The 26,502-nt window shown below is 33.4% G+C and overlaps 1 protein-coding gene across 9 annotated transcripts in view; it reads left to right on the forward strand.

Annotated features, from left to right (window-relative positions):
- Window positions 1-26,502, forward strand: part of LOC134845240 (zinc finger homeobox protein 3-like) — an 89,475-nt gene that overhangs the window by 52,497 nt on the left and 10,476 nt on the right. The window contains exon 1 of one of the 9 annotated variants that reach the window (XM_063862158.1): window positions 8,538-9,075. The exons of 3 other annotated variants lie outside the window; for them this stretch is intronic. The gene's annotated coding sequence lies outside the window, so the exon portion shown is untranslated. Of the gene's footprint in view, window positions 1-8,537; window positions 9,076-19,222; window positions 19,625-19,663; window positions 20,131-20,359; window positions 20,572-21,181; window positions 21,610-21,978; window positions 22,348-26,502 lie in introns of those variants that run through there. 5 more of the 9 variants (XM_063862164.1, XM_063862165.1, XM_063862163.1 and 2 more) reach the window with 5 other exon arrangements.

Below are 26,502 nucleotides of genomic sequence, written 5' to 3' on the forward strand. Positions count from 1 at the left end.
ATATTGATGTCTTGAGCTCAATGTTTACACCTGCAATCTTTTATAGTGATTGCAATAATTATTTGCAATAATTATTGAGCTTTTTTGCTAGGTTTCTAGTAGCGCGTATCGTATGCAGTAAATCATTCCAAATTGTTTTGATTCAGCTGAATTATTTTCAATAGTTTGTTGCCAGATAAGAAATATATTTCATGGCACACTTCATTGCATATGGGGGTAAGTTCAGAACTTTCATATTTCTGAAAATTGCACAGGTTTTAAAATACTACTGAAGATATCTCGGAGGATAGTTAAAGACTTAAAGACCAAAAAAGTTTTGAACCCCCCCCCCATCGAAAAAGACTAGATCCGCGCCTGAAATGAATGTAATAGAGTTTGAGAGGATTTCAATACAAATCTTCTTTCTCGAACTTTTCAATCGGAATCTTAACTCAATTTTTAAATTTTGATTTACGCGTTCAGGCCAAAAATGGATTTCGCGAAACTTTATCTTATTAGGTGTTGAATTGGTCAGAGCTCAGAGCGTGGTAATTTTGATTCGTAAAAAAGTTCTCCTTTTACTCTAACTATAGTCAAAACTGATGTTAAGAGAGTAGGATTGCCCTTATTTTAAGGAAAACTGAATGAGATGAAGTTGGTTTTAGTCGGAAAAGCTGGATTTTTTTTAGTAAAAGTTGAATATGGATATCATGAATGTAAAAAAAGATAAATTACATCCCATAATTTTAATTGCCTTGAAAGATATTAGACAGACTTGGAGATCTGTTATTCCTAATGACCTGAAAGACAATTAACCTCGTCGAAATTGAGGAACGTCTGTTTAGTATTTCACTACATAGCCCATTGTTTCACCAATTGATGTGTGTGAATTCCTTTAATGGCCCTCATTGTATATTCCTAGTATCAATATACCAAAACTTTCTGCGTATTTGAAGCATAAAATGCTGGGAAAAGTTATAGGTAATTCAATTTAACTGAATTTATTTTTTAATTAAAGTGTTTTCCCGGCGAAAACTCGACTTGCCGAGGTTGAAAAAATTCCTAAATTAAAAAAAGTTTATGATGGCTGATTGATTGATTGTTTGAAATCTTCATCATAAGGCAATCGAGATTTCTGCCGTTTTTCAACCATTTATGGTCAAAGTTTTGTGCTATGAATTATTGATCAGCTTTTTTTTCTAATGAACCCTTTTAATTCAGCCAAAAGCGTGTTACATAACCCGCCAGTTCAAATTAATGACGGCTTAGTTTTATACCACACATTTGGGCCATAAGTGTTACGGGTATAGCAAGACATATAGGGGCACCCTAATTTCCAAACGGGTTCGGGTTCGGGTTGTGCTTTGTGTTGTGTGTTGCTGCGCTTTAAAATTCTAATTCCCCTCTGCTAATCTACAATGGGGAAATGAAAGGCCATTTTGCCCACGCACTGATTGCATTTCGTGGGTAATTATCCTTATCATTATTACGATGACGATAATTGCGGCATGCGTTTATACCTAGAGGATGGTTTCTATTCTGACAGATGAATACACGGGGCTAATTTAGTTTCCTTTCCTGGTTCTCAAATCCCCCGAAAAAGAGAGAAAATTGGCCATGTCAACTATGGTAAGTTAATTGAAACCTTAATTAGCCCAACCGTAAAAATAACATAAATTTGACGGATGAAAAATAATTTTTTCTTCTGGTGAGTTTCACATTTCAATGCTCTGGTTCTCGAAATTTTCGCTTTATCTCTTCAATTACACCCCCCCCCCCTCCGCCCGTAGTACCACCACCTAACCACCCCTATTTATAAGCAACCCACCAACTAGAACAACCTCTATCAAGAACTAAATCAACAGATAAACGTACGAGGGTTTTGTACATAGTGCTACCTTAGTTGTCCCCTTTTTCGAATAGCGGCGGGGGACTGAAGGATGGGTATGGGGATGGGGGTGGGGTTAGTTAGTCTCGCCGTCGTCTCCAGTCAGAAAAAAAATTCTTTTTCTGGCTTTATTTCAATCTGGATTTTAAATCAAACTAAAGAAGACTAGTCCGTACAAAATTCAACTTTTTTTGAATCATACTTATTTTCTTTTTAGTATTCTTGAGTTTTGTAGAGGTGAGTGCTAGGAAGCAGTTAATTATAGCTCAAATAACCAAAGTCATTTATAACTGAAACGGATCTTCCTTTTAAATGCAGTTTTTTGCTTGCCACGATAATGGAAAAGATACATGAAAACTTTGGCTCGCGATTAGCAAGAGTTATGAGAACAGAACGGACAGTAGATTTTTGAGATTAAAAATTTGAGTTTACTTCGAATCATTCGGCCAGCAGCTCTGTTTCTGAGCATGTTTTTGAGCAAAAGTTGAGCGTGTTTTTATTTAAAACACACTTCCCGGTTGAAATTAGTTTTTTATGTTGATTGCAAATTTACCAACTCATATTTAGAATTACTTTTTTTTAAAACTTTTGTTGCTTAATCGGGATGAAAAGTTTCGGCTGATAACGTATTCGCTTAGTTGCTTTATATTGGGTTATTTGATGTTATATAAATTAGTTATATATGAGCGTGCGTTTACGGGACTTAAATAAGTGAGTTTCAAAATGTTATGGAGTACCAAAAATGTTTTCATTTAAATAATAATTCGGCTCATCTACAGTCTGCTAGCTCATCTAAAGTTGTTATCGGCTTAGTTAAGACTGAGCAAAATTTGAGAATAATAAGGCACTAGCAATCGTCAGTTTTTATTATTTTAATCAATATCTAATTGAGACACAAGTTTAAACTTTTTGGCCATTTTTCTGTCAGCTAGCTGATTGTGTTGTATTGCAAGTGGTGCGAAGCTCCACTTCACCTTTGTCTACAAAATGTTTAATATCAAGCTGAAATCTTGAACGTTCAAACTGCACTTTCATAGGTCTGATGCAGTTTTTGGTAACTTTTGAAAATAATTAAACTATATTTTCACCTCACACGCAGTTTTAAAAACATAATCATTTATCTCCATCTCACACGCAATTTTTTTAAATCATTTTTTATTTTGACCTCTCACGCAATGTTAAATATTTTTGCGTCTATTAGTGTAATTTATGGACCAAAACGCCAAAAGCGAATTATAAATCGTTTTGGAGCTCGAAAATTGAAAAATTTCAATCCGAAAAACATACTGGTAACATAAATAAGTTTTAAACTTGGCATCAAAATTTTTTAGGTGATACAAAAATTGAATGACAAAAAAAAGCAAACGTAGCACAAACTTAACAATCTCTCGGAATGAAAAGCGATATAACTTGATTACTTGAGAAGCAGCGATTGAATATCCCAAAATTTATCTTTGAAATGAGAGTTAAAACAAATCACAAGAATTTTTTTAAAATATAGTTTTTTCAAAAAAACGCAGACTGGCTTTCAACTTGATTGCAAAAATGTCAGCAAAAAACATTGAAGCATTTCTTTAAAATTCTTAAAATTATGTGAATTTTTAATATTTCTTGCCAACAAAACTAACTAAAACGAGTCTGCTTTTTTATGACAAAAGACAGAACTTTCTGGCTGCCCCGTAATTTATCTCAGTTTTTATCCCACAAGGAAAACGAACTAGGTAAAATAACTATTAGGAACTTCGATGAAAGAATTGTTTTTGTTCCGCCTTTTGTAACGAAAGTGACGGAATGTTTGTGCTCGGGGTGGTTTTTTTCTTCAGACGAATTTCGAGTTTTTAACTAGCCATTTTTGACGAAACTTTTATTAATCTTCAAAACTTATTGTTATGCTGAGGTTAAATGGAAGTATATTTTACCTGTGATCGTTTTCCATTAAGTTATTGGGTTTAAAAATTGTCATTTTGGCCAATTTGTGACAATTAACTCGCGATATATTTCGCGCTATTAATGCGTAAGCAGAGATTTAATCCGTCTTGGAAGTCGTTCCGAATTGGTCAAACGAAGCATGTTTGCCTTAATTGATTTGTTACTAGGAGCGAAACTTATCATTTTGTACTTAATGTGGCATGTGGAGGGATGAATTTCACAAAAATCTCATATTAAAAAAAATGCGTTTAATTTTGTTAAATTGAATCTTTTCATGTTTTTACTGCTCCATAGAATATAAATATAAGCATATTTATATAAACATAGAATAAAAGTTTATATTTGATTTTCACCTGTTTTTTTCTCGTCAAGTTATGGGGGTTTAAAGATAATAATTTTGGCCAATTTGGGACAATTAACACGCGATGTATCTCGCGCTTTTAACGCATAAGCGCAGATTTAATCCGTCTTAAAAATCATTCGAAATTGGTTGGAGAAAGCGTATTTGCCTTAATCATTTTGTTACTAGGAGCGAAATCTCTCACTTTGTACTTTATGTGGCTTGTGAATGGATGACTTTCACAGAAAAGTTTCAAATTTTCAAGTTTTTTTCTTTTTAATTTTTTAGAAACTTTTTATTTGTTCATGTTACTTCTGCTCCATAGACCTTAAAAGGCAGCGGAACATTCAACATTTCGCACTGATACGAGCAGTCTTGTTGGAGTATAGAGGAGTGTGTCACTAGCACTGTAAACATGAAAGGATTATGTCTATGTATTTAGCAAAAACCTGTTGAAGTCTTTTTGCTTTTGTTCCAATCGCGAATCGAAACACTCCCGAATAAGCCATTGAATCTTTATGTTTTTTTACCCTGATTTGAATAATTTAAGAAGATATTTTAGCTTATCAAAGTCAGATCATATTAAAATTTTTTCAGCCCTAATTATTATTAAAAAAAATCAAGATTTGTATCAGTTTTAGTCTAAAAAAATTCGGCTTTCAGTTTTTTTAGTAGACACCAAAACTGACAAGCTGACCTCCTTACTATAGTTTTAAAGTTGTAGTAGCAGTGTTTCAAAAAAAGTTGAAATTTTACCAAAAACTAATGTTTTTTTTTAATTTCTCAAAATATTTTCCTCTTAACTTCCAGCAACATTCTGAAAGCTTAGAGGAAAATGATAAAACTAAAGAAAAATCATTCGACTTCTGTAAAATATTTTTAATCACAAAAACCAAGTATTTTGTGCTAATGCATAACAGCCAGTTTTTTGTCCTTTAAGAATAAACGTGACGATTCAATACAGAAATCGCTAATAAACCCTCTTTTTTGTGCTTCAAAAAATTTTCTACCGCCACATAATTTTCAAATTCTTTTCAATTAAAAAACACGTATCAAGATTAGCAGGTTGCTGTGCCTTTAGCTGTAAAATTCTGAGCAGATTAAAAAAAATTTGCGATTATTACAAATTTTCCTCTTTTCTCAAGTTTGTTGTTTTTGTGAAGTTGTTGTGATGAAAAAGAAAGAAAACGAACGAAAGCAAAGAAAATCAAAATAAATTTATTTTGATATAATTAGGTTTGATATTTTTCCAAGGCATCAAAAATTTAATAATCTTTGGAAAATTTTAGTTTAACTAAGCAAATTATGTCCACCATTTGTGTTTAGGTCTACAAAATTGATTTTTTGAAATATTCTAACTTTTTATGAAGATCCTGTTTCGCCATAATTTTGAATCAGTAGATCAAGAATTACATTTTCTAGCAATTCTTAAAAACTTTTGAAGTGATCCCCACAAATTTAGTTTTTTGGCAACGAAGATGTTCCAAAAAGTAATGTCGCAAAATAGTGTCAAAACGGTGAATACCTTCTGCTGTTGCAACCAATACATGATATATACCAATTATCTTGTTTTTGTCGCTCCTACTTCAAACGAGAAAATTTGTTTCAGGAACGGGCCACTTTCTCTAAATTGTGATTTAGTGATTTTGCGTTCAATAAAATCGTTCAAGACAATAAAAACGTACACTATTTATTGTTCCGACCATTGAAAACAGGGAGGGACTTCGAATGTCTTTCAATTTTTTGTTTTCCACGCAAAGTCAAATTCAAAAAAAATCTTACTTACACTCCTTGGAGTGATATACAATAATAAAGCCCCTTCACTCGTGATTTGAACAATTTTTTGATTTTCAAAAAATTCCGTTGTCGAGGCGAAAAAAATTCCGTTGTCGAGGTTGGAAGGTTTTCAGTTTTAGTCCAATTTCTAGCGAAGCATGCCATCAAGTGTTATTATAGGCTAATAAACGCCAATTTTTTGAAATTCGAATTATGCCGTGAAATTCAAGTTTTATTCCACTAAAGATAGTTTTGTGTCATTACGAGGCCAAACTGTGCCTTCTGTGCATTGTAAGCGGATTCCGCAACAAGTCAAAACCAGATTTATTGCGGAATCCGCAACTTTGCTACTTTTTTTTGATCTTCTTCTTTGTTTTGGATTCCTCAAACGAATACCTAAAACACTATACCGCTCAAAATTGCTCCAAAAACAGGCAATTTTGCGGAATCCGCAACTGCGTTTGAGGAACCGAGAACAGTTTGTGGAATCCACTAACAAATAATAAGACATTTGTGTAATTAAATTGAGCTGTTACGGACTCCGCGACTGTAACTGGAATCCACAAACGGAATCGACGGAAGTTTAGCAAGTGGAATCCGCATTTACTAGATGGTCACCAGAAAAATCAATCTCAATTACTACATTGATCAACTACCAGTTGAAATACCGAACGTTTGGTCTCAATTCCTGTCAACTTCGATCTCAATTCACTAGAATCGGAATCTACTATACCATTATTATCTGGGATTGATGAAATCCCAAATGCTGACCAAAATTCAGGATTTATGCAACCCCAAATACTGACCTAAATTGGCGATATGCTGTGTGTTTTGTTTCCATACTCTCTGAACCCAATGACTTCAAATATTGAATTTTTTATTCGGTGTTGTGTTTCCAAAATACTAAAAGGTGACATCCACCGACTTTTTTAAAAAATGTTTTTGAGATTTGTTCGTGGATTCCGCTGACAATGTTTAAGTCCTTGCCTTTAATTTCCGAATTGGCTCTAGTTTTGAATTGTTCATATGCAACTTAAGTAATAAATAAAAATCTGAATTCACTTAGTTTGCGGAATCCGCTTACACATGCTGATTTCACTTACGTTTTGTGGAATCCATCAAGAGTTGCGGAATCTAAGACAACTAGCCATATTCGCTTGTTGCGCAACCCTCGGCACAGCAAATGTGCCGACAAAATTTACGTTACAGGTATTTGTACGCGGAATCGACGGAAGTTTAGTAAGTGGAATCCACTTACTTTTTGGAACATCTTTAAAGGTTTGTCTATGTAATCCAGGAACATACAGACACGAAATTGTGCGCCTATTTAGTGCACAATTTGGCCTCGTAATGATATATTGTTTCTGTTCAAATTTTTTGTTAAATCAAAAAAAAATTTTGGCGGCAATTTTCTGAACCTTTTTTAAAAATGTTTCACTCATTTTTCAGAAAAATATTGTTCTGAGCTTTCGTTCAAATCCTCCCATTCCCACCGCGAAAATAAAAAATTTAAAAAAATTATTTTGGTTAATTTTTTTTGCAGTACTTGTTCAGCAGCCGGTATCCCTGTTCGGTTTTACTGTCTTCCGAAATGATGAAAACTCAAAGTAATATTTTCTAGTATAAAATTGAACCATTTGCAAAAAAATCCAAACTACTAATGGAGTGGTTCAAAAACCCAATGAGTCGCCATCGAGCGAGCTCAAGCTCGAAATTTTTTTTTGAATGCGCTCAGTAGTAATTTTTAGCGTTTCTTTCTTTGGTTCATGGGAACAGTAATTTTATTTGTATGCTGCGATGATTGTTTTTTTTACTCACACATGATTTATGGATTTTTTTGTAAAATATTGATTAGCTTTGTATAATTCAATCAATAGCTCAGCTTGCTACTTATCATAGGGGCCAACTTGATATCCTAATTAGGTTGCCTTTTATTATAAGTAGATAAGATCTGCCCTCCCACTATTTTACCTGCTAGTTTTTAATTCAATAATGACATCTTTAATAAGATAAGAATTATGCTATCTGCCATTTACGATACAAATGTACTGTCCTTTTTTCGTATTTCCTCTCCTAATCAAATGAAGAAATCATTTTTCCATAGAAGTATACAAATTGATTAGACCCTTGTATATTCGAGCTCAGCTCAAGTAAATTAGAAACTAGTTAGTGCTTAGTTAGTAATGCTTATTATATGGTTAGTTTTTTGATGTATTCTCCAAACGAAATATTTGTAAGCTCGTTAATAAATGGCTACAAGCTAAGTAGTTGTTTTTTTATTTTTTTTTGTTTTTTCTTCATTTTTCATTCTTTAGTAGTATTTTTGTGTTGTATTAGTTGGTTTTATTATCATCGTCTCATTTCATTATCTGGTCATTTAGTATTCTAAGCGCGTGCTACTGCATCTATTCCTTCGGCCCATTTGTTTTCCTTGTTCTATTTTGCCCTCCGTTTTCCATTTTCCTCTCCCTTCGTTTGTTTTATCTTTTAATTGCTTCCAGCGCAACGAATAAATTCAATTTACAAATCACCCAAATTAACCCCCCCCCCTCTAACACAACCCCCATTACCCACCCCTACCCCTCTAATGCACCCATTGACTATACATATTTACATGGGGACAGATTTGAGTATACACCGGTGCTAGTAGCACAAATGAATTTACAATAATGCAGGCATTCGTAATGAAGTAATAATGAAAGGCAAAATCTATTAACAGAAGGCGCTTTTTCGCCCGGGCTCATTTATTTTTCCATTTCAATATAAACTCTCCCCCTTAATATATCCGTATATCCCCCTTGCTTCGCCTATTTTTGCTCCCTTCTCTCTCGCTCTCTCTCTCTCTCTCTCGCAATTCCGTAGATGCTTGTGTTGTTTGTTATCAATTGGGAATCGATTTGATTCTAATAACTTCCTTTCCTCAAATCTTTCCCCCAATTATAGTTCGTTTATAACTCAACAAAGCCAACTGATGAATTGATTTCGATCTGAGAATGTGAAAGTGAGCTCAGCTCAGTCATCTCTTTTGGACCATCAGCCTGAAATTCGCCTTAATTATTCAGACCATTTTCAATCCACAATCCAAACAAAACATATACCAAAACTGACAGTTTTAATAATCGCTAAATCAGATCAAACTCCACCACATCACACTCATCTAAAGGTAAGCTTTGCAGAATAAAGACCTTTCTTTTTACTGGAGATTGATGAAAATTGAAAACTCTTCATTTGATCCATTTCAAACCGTGCCGTATTGTCCTTTTATTCACATTGAATTGAAGTTGCCAGGTTAGTTTTGTGGAATCGAGCAAAGAATAGTTGGGTTAGCTATGATTTTCAAATTTTCCTGTTCAAATTTAAATTTTTGACAGAACTTTTTGTATGCATCAGGTTAAAATCAGCTATGATTTTCAAATTTTCCTGTTCAAATTTAAATTTTTGACAGAACTTTTTGTATGCATCAGGTTAAAATTTTCTTCAAACTTTCTATGAATGTATGAGTTCAAAATAACAAAAATTTTAAACCTAAGATCGTTTTTCATCAGGTCATGGGCGTTTTAAAAATGACAGGTTATACTTCAATTAAGTACGCACAGCTTTTTTCCGTCATCTATTAAGGCGAAGGATTAGGTAACCGAAAAGTAAAATTGGCAAAAGTTCAAACAGTAGCTTTTAAATAGATTGATGTTTGCGAGAACGTATTACATAATTATACCTTTAGCTTCCCTTAATTTGGAAAATCGCCCATTTTTTTATGAAGACAATTTTGATCAACTATGATATTTGGACATTCAAAATTGAATATTAAGCGTTAACCTTTGAGTCGTGTACTGAAATCTAATGACCAGTTATTTTGTTTTCAATTCGGAAAAACTTTTTGTTCGCGATAAAAACTCGTGTATCGGTTTCAGCATCATGCATATAATCTTTAAAAATTTTCGGTTTTGAGCCCAATTTATCAATTTTTTCTTGACCCAAGAAAAAATTCAGTCAAAAAATGCAAGTCAAAATGTCAAAAATTATCTGGAGCATTAATACTTCGTCAGACTCACCGAAAATTGGATCGAAAACGAAAAAAGAGGGCCGCTCTTAGTATAAAATTGCCAAATTGTTAACCCTCAAAACCCCTGTAAAAGTGTAAAAGTTATGGTAATGTAATTTCAGGACATAAATATTTTGAGTTATTTTAGACTTTTGCAGACCAATTTGAATCACAAAGTTTTGAGACCAATTTGAATGAAATATATATAATTTTCAAAATTGAACCAAAGTACAACAAGGTCTCTACTTTGACGTCGTTTCTTTTTCTGCGTGTTGTGATAAAAAGATCTGAACAAAAAAATAGTACGAAAAAACGGAAATGCATATTCTGAACCAAAAAGCATATTCTACATTCATAGTAAAGTAGGTTCAATGGAAAACAGTTTTCAGAGAAAAAAAACTAAAGAAAAAATTGAAAAATAGCGCTAAAAACTCCAGAAACTAACTATAATTGTGTGAAACTATTTTTCACAGCTTTATTTGAGCCTTAATGTTCACTTTATAAGCTCGACCAAATATTTCAATCCGGTTTTTCTGAACCCTGAGTTTTTTTCCATATTGTTTTTGATGTTGTTCGAATTACGACTGAAAGGGCTTCTGTATGAGATACCACTCGACCATTTCCGATTATTATATTTTGTACCTGATTTAGCGTGGAAAACAAAAAGTTGAAAAAACTAAAACACCCCCGAATAAAAAGCTTCTCCCCATTTTCAGTGTTAGGAACAGTAAGAAGATTGGGAAGCTACATTGCAGTTGAGACAGAAAGATTTATGCAATGCAATTCTTGAACACTGCAGAAGATCAGCAACAGCCCCAAAAATTGATGGTTTGAACGAATCTTGATCGTCCCTAGGTAGTATTTGGCTACACCACGACATTTAATGACTTCGACCAACGCTACCCCCTGCATAAGTTTCTCACGCTTAAAACAATTTGTGCCGTTCCATGATCCAATTTTTATTCAAATTTTCTTGTAGTCTGCTTGTCCTGCAATATTAGCCCCCTTCTAGAAAATGCACATTCATAGAACTGAAGTAAAAATTGAAGTTTCTTGATTCATTTTTTTTTAAAACCTAAACTCTCTACTGTTATTTGGCTGCTGCTTTATTACCAGAAAATGGGGAGCTTTTGAAGTTAAATTTAGATTTTTTTTCTAAATCTAATTTTTTCCCCATTATTTGCATGAATAACCTGAGACCTGGCGTTTGATCAACCTTATTGTGAGAAGGTTACTTTTCAGAAGCTGACTAAGTAGTGGTAAGCATGAAAAAAAATTCGTTCCGAAAAATTCAAAAAAAATCAAACATTTAAGCGAAACATGAAATAGTACTGCCTCGTGTTTGTGTCAATCGAATTCTTGATAATATTTTCTTTAGGGTCGTTCATCTATTTTTTATCTATCTGACCTGTGTTTCAACGCAGAGGTGTAATTTAATCTATAAGCTAATTATATCTAAAAATTTGAATTTTAAAAAATTATCAAATGCAAAAACCTCAAGGATAATTTCACATCTGTCAAAATATTCAGCAACGAGTAGCTTTCAAACTACAAAAAATGACCTACAAAAAGATCGTCAATTTACAAAATACTCAATCTAAAAGCGAAAAAAAATGATCAAACATGGAGATATGAATTTTTTAAGCGTTGTGAATGCATCTTATTAATTATTTTTCGTAGCAGATGCCAAAACTAATTATCATCGTGTTGTTTGCGTCAAAAATAAGTGTTTCTGTTTTACGCTTATGTGAAGCTCATTGAAATCAATTAGCTTGTCTCTACAAACCTAAATGAAATAGTCAAGTGCGCACTTTCGTATCTTAATGCAAGATTTTGTTGCAATAATATTCGAATTAAGAAAAACTTATTAGGTCCGTGCTTGAATCATGATACAAGGTAAGAAAAACTTCTGCTGAAAACCCTTTTTTCTTATTATTTGGTTAATTGACTCAGACAATAACATTTCGTACAGAAAAATATCTGGAATTGACCTCCAAAAGATCAGCATTTTTAATACTTTCTTTTGGAGTCCAAGTCGCTACAATTTTAAATTGTGTTTGGCTGCTGAATTTTAGGAAAAACTTTCTTAGTGTGCGAAATCTACTTATCGGTACCTTTTCCATCTGTACTCAGCGGTGGTCCAAAAATTTTTCCATGATTTGATCGAACACTTACTTTTTATTGATACATTAGTCACCCGTACCCACTAAATGTTCTAATTTTGATCTGAAAAGTCTGCTTCAGATCTAAATTTCAGATCTGAAGTAGGTTGTAAAATGCTAAAATAACAATTGGATACTTTAAGAATGGCTTATTTCATGTCTGATTTCAGATCTGAAAATTAGTTTTTCTTGATTATTTCAGATCTGAAAAACTCTAATTCTGATCTAATTTCAGATCTAGAATTTCCTTTTTCTTGGTTACTCCAGATCTAAGAACTGAATGATTCTGACATATTTTTCGCTATTCTTCTGTGTTTCATAGTTGCTGCTAATTACTAGCAGGTACTCAGCAAAGTCTCCATTCGTAGACTGCATAATTAAGTTTCCCAAAACATGAATAAACATCGGAAACGCATAAGTAGCGCATGAAGAACAAAAATTTGATAGTTCTTCTAAAAACTTTTGAAAACTGTTTAAAATATTTGAACAACAAGTTTTGTTTACAAAAACTCTTTGTTTAATTATTTTGAATTTTTTTACCGCTAGTTTTACCCAAGTTTTTAAAATTAAATATAATTGAGTATTGCACAAGTAGTAAAAATGATAAAAAATTATTTGCTCGAAATGCATATATAATAATTTAATAAAGGGTTTCTCAGATTTAATTTCAGATTTCAATTTTTGTTTTTCACTATTAACTCAGATATCAAAATTTGTTGTTTTTCCAAATTTCAGATCTGAAATTTTCAAATTCTTATCAAGCTCTAGAACAACGAATATCAGATCTGATAATCAACATAATTAAAAAACAAAAAACTTCAAATCTTGTATAGAAAGTCCGCTGGTTACGGGCATTTTCTATTGCCGATCAATTTAGTTTTTGACAAATTTTTTAAAGTTTTTTTTAAATATTTGATTTTGTCACCTTTTTTTCCTTTAAGTTCAACAACTTAAGCCTTTGAAGCCTTTATGCAGTATCAATACTCTCATCAAAACGTGTTGAGTTCTTTTTGTTGTGTTTTGTGATAAAAACTTTCTGAAAGAAAGAAATATTTAAAGATCGTAGTAGTGAGCATTCGAACTAGGCTTGCCGACAATTATAAAGATTTTGAGCTAGTCTCTGGATAAATAATTTTATCCTTTGTCGGGTGAAATTAAATGAAATCTCAAATCAATCAATAAAATGATTGTTGACCCAATTTTTTGTAACCGAGTATTTAAAAAGTAAAAAACGAGAAACTCATAATTTTTTTACGATGATTCCACTGAGACACAATTTTTACTTGGCTGGATATCCATTTCAAAAAACTGTTTGGTAATCGTTTATTCGGTCGAAGTAAACATTGAGCCTCACTGAGACCTGACACGAAATTAGTAAGAATATCTTATTTCAATCGTTTTTTAATCGTATAGAAAACAGATCCGTTTAAAATGCAACGTACGTTTGGAATCGCTTTTGACAACACTTCTTTTTTATGCAGCATGAAAATATTTAAAGTCAATCGAAACTAGTAATTTTGCCTAAAATCATCTACAAGATGACAAATAGACGAGTAGAAGTGGTATTGGCAGTTTTGTTGTCAATAAAAGTAAACTAACAATTTTTTTGAAGAATTGAATTTGCAAAAAGTTACTGACTTTTATTTTTTTTGCGGAAAATCATTGAGATTTGGCGTTGTTTTTTTTGGGGGGTGTATCAAATTTCACAAAATGCTTACTTTTTACATCCAGCATAAAAAAGAAAAACTGTCAAAACATTCAGAAATTGAAATTTTCGTTTTAAACAGATATTTTTTCTATATCATTAAAAAACAACTGAAATAGTATATGCACATTAGTTTTGTGCCATGGGCTCAATTAGGATCGGCTTTTACTTCGGTCAGATCAAAGGTTGCCAAACAGAAAATAGTTCATTGAACTGCATTAGAGGCAAATCGTGCCTCAGTGGGATCATCGAAAAAAATTACAACTGAAAAGATTTAGAGAACTATGTACGATGATCCCACTGAAGCAAGATTTGCTCTTCGCTGGGTATGCAGTCTAATGAACTATTTTCTGTTTGTTAACCGTATATCTGACCGAAGTAAAAGTCAATCTTCCGTGGGACCATGGTACAAAAATTAAAGAGCATATATTAGTTCATTTATTTTTTAATCGTATAGATAAAAAAATCTGTACCAAATGAATTTTTCTGTGAAATTTGATTAACTCCAAAAACAAACAGCGCAAAATTGTTCAAAAATATCAAAACCTGGAACTTTTTGCAATTTCAATTTTAATTTTTCACAAAAAATGTTAGCTTACTTTTATTGATAAAGTCGAAACTTTTTTCTAATCGTCTTTTAATCTTGCTATAGTTGATTTATGACAGTAGTACTAGCTTCGATTGTCAAAAAATCAAAAAAATTTTAGTAAGTAGATTTTTTTTATTGTTTTCTACATATGCTCATCAATTTTTGTACCATGGTCACAGTGAGTATCAGATATACGTTTACCAAACAAAAAACAGTTCATTAAACTGCATACCAAGCCTAGGTACAAATCGTGCATAGTTTATTAGTTCTTTTCAGTTACATTTTTGTACGATGGTACCACTGAGGCACGATTTGCAGTTCGACTAGATATACAGTTTAATGAACTAATTTCTGTTTGGCAACCATTTATCTGACCGAAGTAGCTAAAAATTGATCCTCAGAGGGCCTATGGTACAAAAATTTAACAGCAATTGCTAATTTAGTTGTTTTTAATAATCGTATGGAAAAAAGGTGTGTTTAATTTGAGATTTTCAAAAACTTTTGACAAGTTTTTTTTCTGCTGGATATCAAAAGTCAGCAACTTGTGACATTGATAGACACCAAAAAAGCAATGCAAAGTTTGTATCGTATTTAGCAAATGAATTCATTTCCGTCAAAATCAGAAATCTTCTGCCCTTTCATTTCTTCAAAAAATATTCTAGCTTACTTTTTTGATAGCAACACATAAGAAGAACAATTGTATACGTGTTTTGATAAACCTGGTATTCCAAAAAAAATAAATAACTTTTTTTGGAAATTTGAAGAAAAAATAATCAATAACAAAATAATGAAGGAATCAATAATAAATAAATTTAAAGAATGAATTTAATTCTAGCAGATTTTGAAGTAGTTTAGTTAAAGTGACATTTTAAAGTCAATCAAAGCCCGTAATTCTGCTCAAAATTAATTACGAAACTTCATTATCATCAAGTTAACCTTGTTGTCTTGTTGCTTGGAAGAGTATACATTTTTTCTGAAAAAAAAACAACTTTTGGCGAGTTGAAAACAAACAGTTAACTCTATCAACAAGTTTTTTTTTCTAACTAGTTTAAGGAAAACTGATGATGGCCGATGGCAGCGACCGTCCTTTAGTGAACATGCTGGTGATCAAACAAGCTTTGAAAATGCGACAATAAAACCTTTTTGTGGCAATAGATCAGTCTACAAATATTTTTTGTCTCTGAAACTTGCTAACTGTATGTTTTTGCAGCTGATTTATTGTTTCGACTTTGGCAAAAAAGACGGAATTTTTGTGCTTTAGTTTCTTTCAAATTTTTCCTTTGCGATCGTTTTTTGCAAAGTTATGGGATTTAAAGATTGCCTATTCGGTCAAAATAGGATAATTAACGCGCGATATATTTCGTGCTTTTAACGCGTAAGCGGAGATTTAATCGGTCTTAGAAATCAATCCAAATTGAATTGAGGCTTCTTAGTTGGTCTAATTAATGTTTCATTATGTTCGAGTAAGACTGCTCGTATCAGGGCAAAACCCTGAATATTCCGACTGCCTTTAATTGGTCTTGGATAGTTTTTTGATAATTAAAAGTTGGCTTAACTATAAATTTCAGGGAGTGCAGTCAAAAATTAAACCTGTCATAAAGTAGACAAGTTGTAAGTCAATCCTAATCGAGATAAGAAAACAAAAGTACGAAGCATTTTGTCTCTATTCTGATTGCTTTTGACGTGTCTGTCTTTTGGCTACTTGTTGTCATCTTGTTGCTACATATCCGAATTTTAACATGATAATATCAAAAATTGATGTGTTGCAATTTGAGTCGTGTATGTAAAAAAGTAGTGTATTTTGAGTTAATAAAAGCAATAAGCTGCCTGAATTCAATTTAGAACTTTTTTTGTAGTGCGGGATAATAGAACAAGCAGTTTTTAGACATAATCTTGGCAGAATACTACGGTGGTGTGCATACTCGGCTGGGACCGTGTAGATCAAGAGATCGACCCACCGAGGGACCAGAGTTTTGTAAAAGTGGTCTGAATAATAACACCCTGAGCATATATATCCTTCACTTTCTTTGATAATTGGAATAAAAATGTTACTTTGTACTTAAAATAGCGTGTAGAAAAGTGTTTTTTGAAAAGGGTCAAAAAAATCAAGATTTTTGCTTTTTGAAAATTTAATATATTTTTTTTAAAAACGAACATTACTTCATAGATTCTAAAAGGCAATCAGAACATTCAGGGCTTCCCCCCGGTTCGAGCAGTTTTGTTCAACTTTGTGAAACTTGTTCAACTTTTTTCAATGCACTTCATTTAAAATCTGAATGGAGAATCATAACACAATTTGAATCGTGTTCAATGTACAAGACTCGTCGTGATCAACGCCTATCTTAGCAAATTTTTCGTTTTCAAATAAGATCGACTTAGTGTATTTAATTGTTTTAGGAGAGCTCCGAAAATTGATTTGAAAACGTTTTCAGTTTTTGATTGGAGATTTATGACTTAACACAATTCGTGCCCGTCGCTCAAGGCAGCGAGTTAAAATTCTGAGATCAGAAAAAGTCAGGGGCGGTTCTATTTAGTGACCCCAACAGCTCGTCCATTGACCTTTTTGTAGTCATTTGGATTTTATTGGTAATCTTAACACTGGCTTTATTATTATTTTAACTCATTAGCAAGTTACTCCATGGCTTCTAGTTAATAATCATAAACTGGTGCCGACATTAAACAGGTAAACTGATCCCAGCTGAGCATTAAAATAGTCAATTAGGTGGTCTCTGATCCCTTAACGAGCACATTGAATTGACACCCGTGTAACATAACAAGCATTTAATTCCCTGCTCAGTAAGGCTTCCCTTTTTGCTTATGCCCTCCGCAAAATTAAATATTCAATTGAAGTAAAAAAAAATTAATCATATGGACTGTCCTTATCATAAAATGACTAATTGCTATTAGAAATGAAAGCCTTAAAAGGGTAAGTAATCTACCGGCGGACAAAAAAACTTCAATTAAATAATGATAACCGATATTTTTTCGTTGTCGTCATAGTTTTTTACCATTAATTATCACGCATTTGTTATTCCTTTTTTTAATTGAAAAAAAAACAAAGCATAGGTAAGAATTATCACAATCAATTTGCAGCTTTTTTGTATTTGTTGCAGTCTTCTCTTTCATTATTTGTCCCTTGCACCCCTAAATCACAGCGCCTAATCGCCATCCCCGTAACCCAAAAAGTGCCCTGTTTGATGAAAGGGTAAAAAGAAGGATAAGTTATTCTGCATAATGGTAGTAATGATCGACGCCCACGGAAGGCGAGCTCATTATAATTTCACATTCTCACTTTTATTAATTCCTTTCCACCAATTTCCTGCCTAATTAGTCGCAACGTCCCCTGCAGGTGCTGTTACATATTGAATGACCAGCCGATCCGCAATTTCCTCAATCTCACCCCTCCCCCCCCCCCTCCCTTGCGCCCGCTGATAGCCCCTACGATCCCATACCCTATGATTCCCAGTTTTCTAACTTAGTCTCTCCTTGTAGAAAATTAATAAAGCGTCCTTTTCATCAACTACTAAAAATTGTGAAGTATATCAAAACTGATGTGAAAAACCTCAAAAAATAATAGGAGAATTGGTGTTTCCAGTTAAAGACAAAAATCACATGAAAAATCAGGGAAGAGGGAGGGGTCGACAGATTGTATGGAATACTTATTACAAACCCTGACTATTGATTGTTTTTATTCTCTATGAAAACGTCGTTTTGGTAGGAAGGGGGGCAGGAAATTAGAGCCATGTTTATTGCTGGTTTTCTGTAGGTTTCTATGGTGGCTAGGTTTGTATTAGTAGTTAGTTAGTATTATTGGTTAGGCTGGTTAGTGAAGTGAGTGATTGCTATTTGAGGGGTACTCCTGGTTCCAGCAGCCGCGCATGTCGATAAGTCGAAAATTCCATGGTTAGCTTCTTAAGATAGCCCATGTTTGAATTACAATAATTATTTCACAAAAATTAAATTTTTTTACACCCTTAATTTTATCCCATTTGCTATATTTCACAAAAACAACTGATATTTGCTTTTTTGAATTTGTTTCAGAAATTCTGAAGATTCTACCGTTAGGAATTCTTGCTGCTCTGTTAAAATATTAAGTAGTTTAGTGAACTGACTGGTTGTTGGTAAAGGATAGATAGATAATTCAGTTAATTTCTTTCATTTATTCTCTGCTTCCACTTGTACGTATGGGCCCCTTGGTGCTCTTATTATCCCCGAATGGCGCCGGCTAATCGTCCCCGGCACAACGGCGACTCAAGCAACGCACAGAAAAGAGGCCCGCTCTTGCTCCATTTTCAAATGATTATTTTGATTAACTTGCCTTGTTTCAAATCTAACCCCTAAACATAAGTGCCATCTAATCGCACCATTTCAAGTCGAACACGCACCTTGCCGAAAACTAACTGAAAGCATTTGACATACACTTGTCTGAAAAAATTTGACATGAAATGATTTCACGGAAATGGTAAGAAAAACTTAAGGTTGACTTGATATTTGTAAAATGAAAAAGTAAATTAGTTAAAACTACTTTTAGAAGAAATAAAATTGACAATTCCGGAGCCGGCGTCTTATTAGTTGAATCGTTCAATCGGTTTACTTTTTCGACGAGATTTGATATCGGTTTAATTTCTTAGTTGTTCAGCAAATTGACGTTCTTTCATTTACAGAATCCTAATTCTGTTCTAATAAGTTGCCGAGTTTTATCCAAATTTCCAAGCCTGGATACCGAAAGAAGCAAAAAGTGCCCCCGTAGGTAATACGGTGTAATGCCACAGCCAATTTTCAGCTAGTTATCTTAACCAGTTATTTATGCGGGCGCTTTAATGGTTTAACTAGTTAACGTGTCTGTAAAATTGGCCTATTTGAAGGATTGGAATGGTATGGTTGACTATTGGTTGTAGTTAGTGTTTGATAACTACCTTCTTGTAAATTATAAATTAAATCCCTCTGAACTCGCTTTGCTGGGGTTACTAACTCTCTTTATAAACTGGTTAATACTTTTTTTGTTTCCATTTGGCGTGTTATCCGTCCATGCTCTAATTTAGTCGCTAGATTAAACAAGCACGGTTTAATTTATTAGTGATTTACCTGGCGCCGAGAGGCGCTTAATTTAAGTCTCCGAGTCCTAATAAACCTCAACTTTGTTCCAACTTTGCCTCTATACAAATCAAAATAACACTTCTAATCAAATCAACTTAAATCACCTACAACCACCAGGTAAGCTACCTACCAATGTAAAATCAGAGCCCACTGAATCATTTCATAATAACTACCCTTTAACGGCCATTTGGTCCTCCTAGCCATAATTTTCGTTAAGTCATTTCAGAAACGGAGCTTAAAAATACGGTTCCAGCAATTGGCTCACTTAAAAACCAATTTTCCCGACCTATAGCTATTAAATTCTAGTGCATATTATTTGGACCTGCTGTTAGCTCATTAAATGGCAAGGGTATCCCCAAAAATTCAATAAACTGAAGAAGAACCCCCTTCCCATTTCAGAAAAAAAAATCAATTACTGATCGAAAAGCAATCAAAGAAGAGCGCAACCATTAGTTAAGTTATGGGCATGGCCATTCATTGGAGCTTTAGTAGTTAAAGCAAAGTATGTTAGTTAGTGAATTAATACGTTATTTCTTAGTCCGATTCTAGCAGCCTCCTTATTAATGCTGGTATACAAGAGAGGCACATTGTATAGAATGGTAGTAAAATGAGAAGAAATACAGGTAAGTCTTTTTTCTTTTTCCTATCAACCGGTTCCAATCAACGCTAGTTAATTTTAAGTAGTCCCTCTATTCATTTCCCCCTTATTTCTATTTTGTTCACATGCGCCGCACACACACAGTAGTAACTCATTCATTCATTGTATTTAATTTAACATTTTATCAAATCCCCCCAATTGTGCGACCAATGCAATTGCAATTTTGCAATTCATTTTCCCAATTTTTATCCTGATTGCTCCTACGATCTACTGCGAGGTAGCTGGCTAAGCTGAGAAAGGCAACAGAAGTAGTATAGTTATATAGTAAGCAAGTAATAAATAATAAGTAACCCGAGTTATTGGGTTTCAATTGAGACTTTTCGTTCCACTTTTCAATCGGGGTCCAAATAAAAACCAACCTCTTCAATCAATCAGCCCAACAACACTGGCCTTCGCAACACAGCCAGTAAGTAGCTCACTTATTATAACTTCTTAATGTTATAACTAAAATTTAAACTCAACTCGTTGCAATTGATTGCTTATTCAAGCCTAACACCCCTCCCCTCCCCTCCCCTCCCCTCCCCACCACGACCAATCACCGCCAATTGCCATCATCACCTTCAGATCATGCAGAAAACTACCATCCAATCACAATGAATCTCCTACAGCGCATAGAGTTATTTATAAAAACCTTTTTGCCTTCAATTGGAGCCCATTTTAACTTTAGCAATCGACTTTTGGGATATAAATTGGGATATTCACGGCAATTTAGAGGACGATAATGACGAGGACGACGATGGTGATGATGATGATGATGAGAATAATACATGATGATGTTATGGGGGGAAGAGAGAGGGGGGGGGGACAATACAGAAGGGACATTAACCCATTTCACCCAGTTGGGTTATATGAAAAAACGAGCGGGGATAAAATTTAGCAATTAAGCACACATATAATGCATTTGCGTAATCATTCCAATTCCAGCAATCGCTCCAAGGCTTTTCCGTAATTATTCACCGTCGATCGCATATCTGGAAAAATACAACAGATGAGGAGAAATTAACAAATTTGGGGAGAGGAAAAAATAAAACAAAATCAATACAGCAGCCAGTTTTTAGTGGAGATTGCACAAGAAAAGACCTACAAGTTCAATGTATTAAAATAGTGAACAGGTGAATCACTTGATTGCATTTACTATTTTGCTTATTATTAAATACCTCAACCGACCGTAATTTAATGCACTACTTCATATCCTTTTTGTTATAGTATCCCCTTTTTGACATTCCCTTTTAGCCAACAAAATTTAATTAATACAGCTGATTAATTCTTTTTCTGCCCTTTCGCTGTAAGAGTCAACCTCCACTTTTTGTGGCTTTAATAGCTCAACACTAACTTTTTTCTTTTTTTTGCCAAGTAATTATTGACGAAATAAATAGCTCAATTAATGAAATTATGACACCATTGTTACACTGTTTGCTCTGTTAATTTACCATTTCAACACTCGGTAAGTAAATTGAGCTTTTACGACAAAAATATCTATTGTAATTGCGATGCAATTCATTGGAGCTTCAGTTATTTTTTTCATTAAATAGGCAAAAAAAAACAATATAATCCAAGCGTGTGTGTAATGTACATAGATTGTCTGGCCTCATTTTCAATAAATTACTCCAAAAAATTCTTTCCTATATAATGAAGTGGGATAAATTATTTTCGCCATGTGTATGAAGTGCGTTTGTTTATAGCTAAATCCTCATACATATAAGAACATACTGTTTCTCTAAATCTAAATTACTCGATTTTTTTTCTATTTTTTACATCTTCGCTCACTCGCTTCTTAATTTTTATTTTTCCTTTTCCTTTTTTTGCGCAGCTCTCCTGGTTTAATCCGCACGGCAACGGATATTCGCTTTCATTAGCTATTAATCATTATTTTATTAAACAACATTTCGCATTTTGAACGCATATTATTCAAAATCAATTCATTTTCCCCTATCGACCTATCTCCCCATGTATTAGTCCCTGTCCGCTCCTCTTATTAACTAGTGCCGTCCATTCCATATATCTCCATTTTTAACATCATTGCCCCAAAAATCTGCCAATTCTGCACCGAAAACGCCTGCAGATAAAATTGAGTTTTCATTCACGCCGTTCTTGACTTTGAAAATCTGTGAAAAATTTTTAAACTTTGCTAAGTCTAATTTAAGGGGCGAGAAACTAAACTGAGAAGCGGAGGAGTTTAATGGTGAGTACAAAAAATCAATCGCTCATCACGTACAAACTTTCGAACTTGAAGGTTTTAACGAAAAACGATAACAGGTGAAATATCTTTTAAACGTTGAGCTCAGCACAACATCAATTTTTGATTGGTTCAAAAGGTTCCCTGATTGGTTCGAAAATGGCTGGCTAAAAAGTCGGAAATTGTTTGAAGGAAAAAAAAAAACTAAACCGAACGCAAACATTCCGTTATTTTCTTCGAACAATCCAACTACTTCGGAGCAATTACAAAAACAAGAACAAAAACAGCAAAGACAACGGAAGCTCAAAATTTTTAAGCTTCCGCTGCAAAAGTTTTTTGTAACTATTATGCGCGATATATTTCGTGCTATTTACGAGTAGGCGGAAATTCAATCCACCTTACAACTCGTTTCCAAACTGGCATGCTTTTGAATCTATTCAAAACTTTGCTATACGCGAAATATATCATTTCTCGAAGGAAAAATTTTAAAAAGCGAACAACACATTTAAATTACGGTTGGAACATTTAGAGTTTTGCCCTGATACTAGCAGTCTTGTTTTTTTATCCAGACAATTTCGACTTTTAACTAGCTTTTTTTCATCGATTTTTACATATCATCGTATACGTATGATGATATATAAATATGATCAATTATATCAATTTGTACTTTACATACTTTGTGGAGGATAATGGAAAAATTATTGGATTTTTTAAATTTTTTTTTGGAATTTTTATCAATTAATTTTATTTAACTGCTCGACATAAAATAAAATGCATTGGAAACATTCAATGATACGAACAGTCTCGTTTTTTACTAACTTTTTTTGTCTGATTTTGTTTTTTGTTTCCAAGATCTGATTTTGTTTTTGCTTCCAATAAAGATCCCAAAACTGAGCAGGGATTTACAGCGAAATTTTTGATTGATCGTTTTGTCTTCAAAATGGTAATAAATTGTGTCATTTTTCCGATTTTTGAGAGAGCAATTAAATGAACATGCGAAAGTTGTCTCTATTATGAACCGTTTTGGTGATCGAAAATTAAAATTTTCTGGGTTTTCTTTCAGATTGGAGATAAGAACGCGCTGAGGTATCGACACAAAACATTTTTGAGTTGTTTGATATAGGCCAGAAATAATGACATTTTGAATCTAAGAGCGGTGCAATCATTAACAAGACAGCTGGTATCAGGAAAACCCTGATCTCTAAGCAAAAAGATAAATTTTTTGTTATGAACAATCAAAAATATCCCCCGCACGCAATACCAAAAAATTCATAAGAAAAAACCCCAAATTAGCTGAATTGGTGTTTTTGCTAGCCCCATAAAAACACGAAAAAAGCCAGGTCAATGAATTTTTAGATTAAAATCAGGGTAGGGCACTGAAATTGGTCTGAGCAAACACAAATGATCTCTCAATGTTTTTTCAAATTTTGAAACGAAAAATTGAAACTTTGGAGACAATTTCAATTCAATGTAATGTAAAAGCACATATGTTGTTCCCACCATTTGAAAAATGCGGAAGAACTTTGTATTCGGGAGTGTTTTAACTTTTTTTCTTTTTCTCTGTTTTCCAAGCAATCTCAATTATCACGAATGATTATCGGAATGGGTCGAATTATATATCACCTTAACGCCTTTTCAATTTTGATTCCAAAGACTTGAAAATTTTTTCAGTGTGGAGAAAAACCTGTTTGAAATTTTGAATTTTTTCTGATTTTGATCTAATAAGGTAAGCGTCGAGGCTTACAATAGCTTATTTATTCTTATTTCAAGCCGTAAAAACTTAATTTTTTTTCGATTATAGTTAGTTCATTTCTCTACAAAAGTGCTTACCAATTGGCCTATTTTACTATGAATGTGGAATATTCTTAAGATCTACTTTCTTGTTCAGTTCTTTTATCGCACCATTCAAAAAAAAACGACACTAATTCGAAAAAACATTTTTTTTTCTATTTTATAAGACTATGGTCGGAGCATTCTGTGCTACTTGCACAGCAACCGTCTATCCTTGTTTTTATTGTAAAATATTTGATTTAAAAGACTGTTGGTATCAAAATGAAGCCCTGAATTATCCTGTTTTTCAAGTCAAGTCGTTTTTTTCTGAAGCTTTTAAATTATAATCTAAGAATGGCAAATTCAACAAATCGTGTTTACTTAATACCCATTCACACTCCAAAAATATCTAAAATTTCATCTAATTCAAACAAAACAAGACTGCTCGTATCAGGGCGAAGCCCTGAATGTTCCGACTGCCTTTTCAGGTTTATGAAGCAGCAATAACGTAAATATCATTAACAAATTAAATGTAAAAAAAAAAAAAATCTAAATCCATAAAAATCATCCCCCCACACGCCATATAAACTACAAAAGAATAGATTTCGCTCCTTGTAACAAATCATTCCTGGCAAATAAGCTTCTTTCACCAATTTGGAATGAGTTCTGAGACGGATTAAAGCTCCCCTTACGCCTTACGCGTTAATAGCGCGAAATATATCGCGCGTTAATTGTCCCAAATTGGCCAAATTGGCAATCTTTAAACCCTCATAACTTTACGAAAAATGATCACAGGTGAAATATATTTCAAATTTAAGCTCAGGACAACAATACCTTTTGAATGATATTCAAAAATTCCATCAAAAATGGCTAGTTAAGAAGTCGAAATTTGTCTGAAGAAAAAAAACCTACCCCGAAAAAAACCTACCCCGATCGAAAGTCGGAACAATTATACTGGAAAGAACTATGGCGTAGTGTTTCCTATTTAATAGCCAGATTTAGCTTCCTCGAAGAAAACTAGCAGGGGTCAAGTGTGGTGTAATATAACAGTCTTTCTAATTGTTCCGACTTTCGATACGAAAGTAACGGAATATTTGTGCTCGGGTGGGTTTTTTTTTTCTTCAGACAAATTTCGACTTTTTAACTAGCCATCATTCGAAAGGTATTGTTGTCCTGAGCTCAAATTTGAAAAGATTTTTCACCTGTGATCATTTTTCGTAAAGTTATGGGGGTTTAAAGATTGCCATTTTGGCCAATTTGGGACAATTAACGCGCAATATATTTCGCGCTATTATCGCGTAAGCGGAGATTTAATCCGTCTTAAAATCGTTCCAAATTGGTTGAAAGAAGCTTATTTGCCATAATTGATTTGTTACAAGGAGCGAAATCTATCCTTTTGTACTTAATATGGCGTGTGGGGGGATGATTTCCATAAAAAATTTCAAATTTAAGAAAAAAAATTTTAATTTATTTTGATACATTTAATTTTTTGATGTTATTACTGCTCCATAAAACCTTAAAAGGCAGTCGGAACATTCAGGGCTTCGCCCTGATACGAGCAGTCTTGTTTGCCTTTCTTAATGATTGGCAATACGAAAAAAAAAAAATTTGCCTCGGTGTCGAAAAAACTGGTTTAATGTTTTTCGGTTATCGTCACTACTGCAACTTTAATTACTGCAACTAAATTGCCCGCGATTGAATAATGTAACAGGAAATTAAGAAAAGAGAAACAAAAATTCAATTTAAGTTTTGATTTTTTTCTTTAGCCACGCTGGTCGGAACATTCTGTGCAACTTGCATAGCAAGCAGCTATCTTTGTTTCTGTCTTAAGTTTTCGCTTTGTTTCTAAGAAGACAGCCAAGTCACAAGTGATAAGTTTGCAAAGTTCAAGCCATTTCTTTGCTATTTTGAATTTACTAAGAACAATTTATTATTTCGTAGTTTTTTGAATATGTAACTGTAACCTTTTTAAAAAAAAATTACTTGACCCAGGCGCGGATTTAGTTTTTTATTCTTGAGGGGAACCTTATTTAAACCAGCCAAATTGATTTACCAAGCTTTCTTAGAACACTATCACTATAAGGATCCTATTTATAAAACATTTTCTGAGCCGCAGGCAACTTTTGCAAATAAAACAAACGATAAACGAAATTTTTGCGCACTTTTTGGACGGTTTTGACAATAAATAGCGTTTTTTCAGTGGGTGCTTCAAAATAAGTATTTAATAGAAAAGTTTAGGGCGAGCGGGTCGACTCCGAGAGAGGGGGGGGGGGAGGAGGTTACCACTAGCCCTTCCCCCTGGCCCTTCTAACTCCAATACTGATCGAATCTATTACTTCTATGAACTTCTATCTAATCTGTAAGCTTCTGTTTTTCAATTTTTGTCAGCTT

The sequence above is a fragment of the Symsagittifera roscoffensis genome, chromosome 4, assembly GCF_963678635.1.
Source record: "Symsagittifera roscoffensis chromosome 4, txSymRosc1.1, whole genome shotgun sequence".
Taxonomy (NCBI): Eukaryota; Metazoa; Xenacoelomorpha; order Acoela; family Convolutidae; genus Symsagittifera; species Symsagittifera roscoffensis.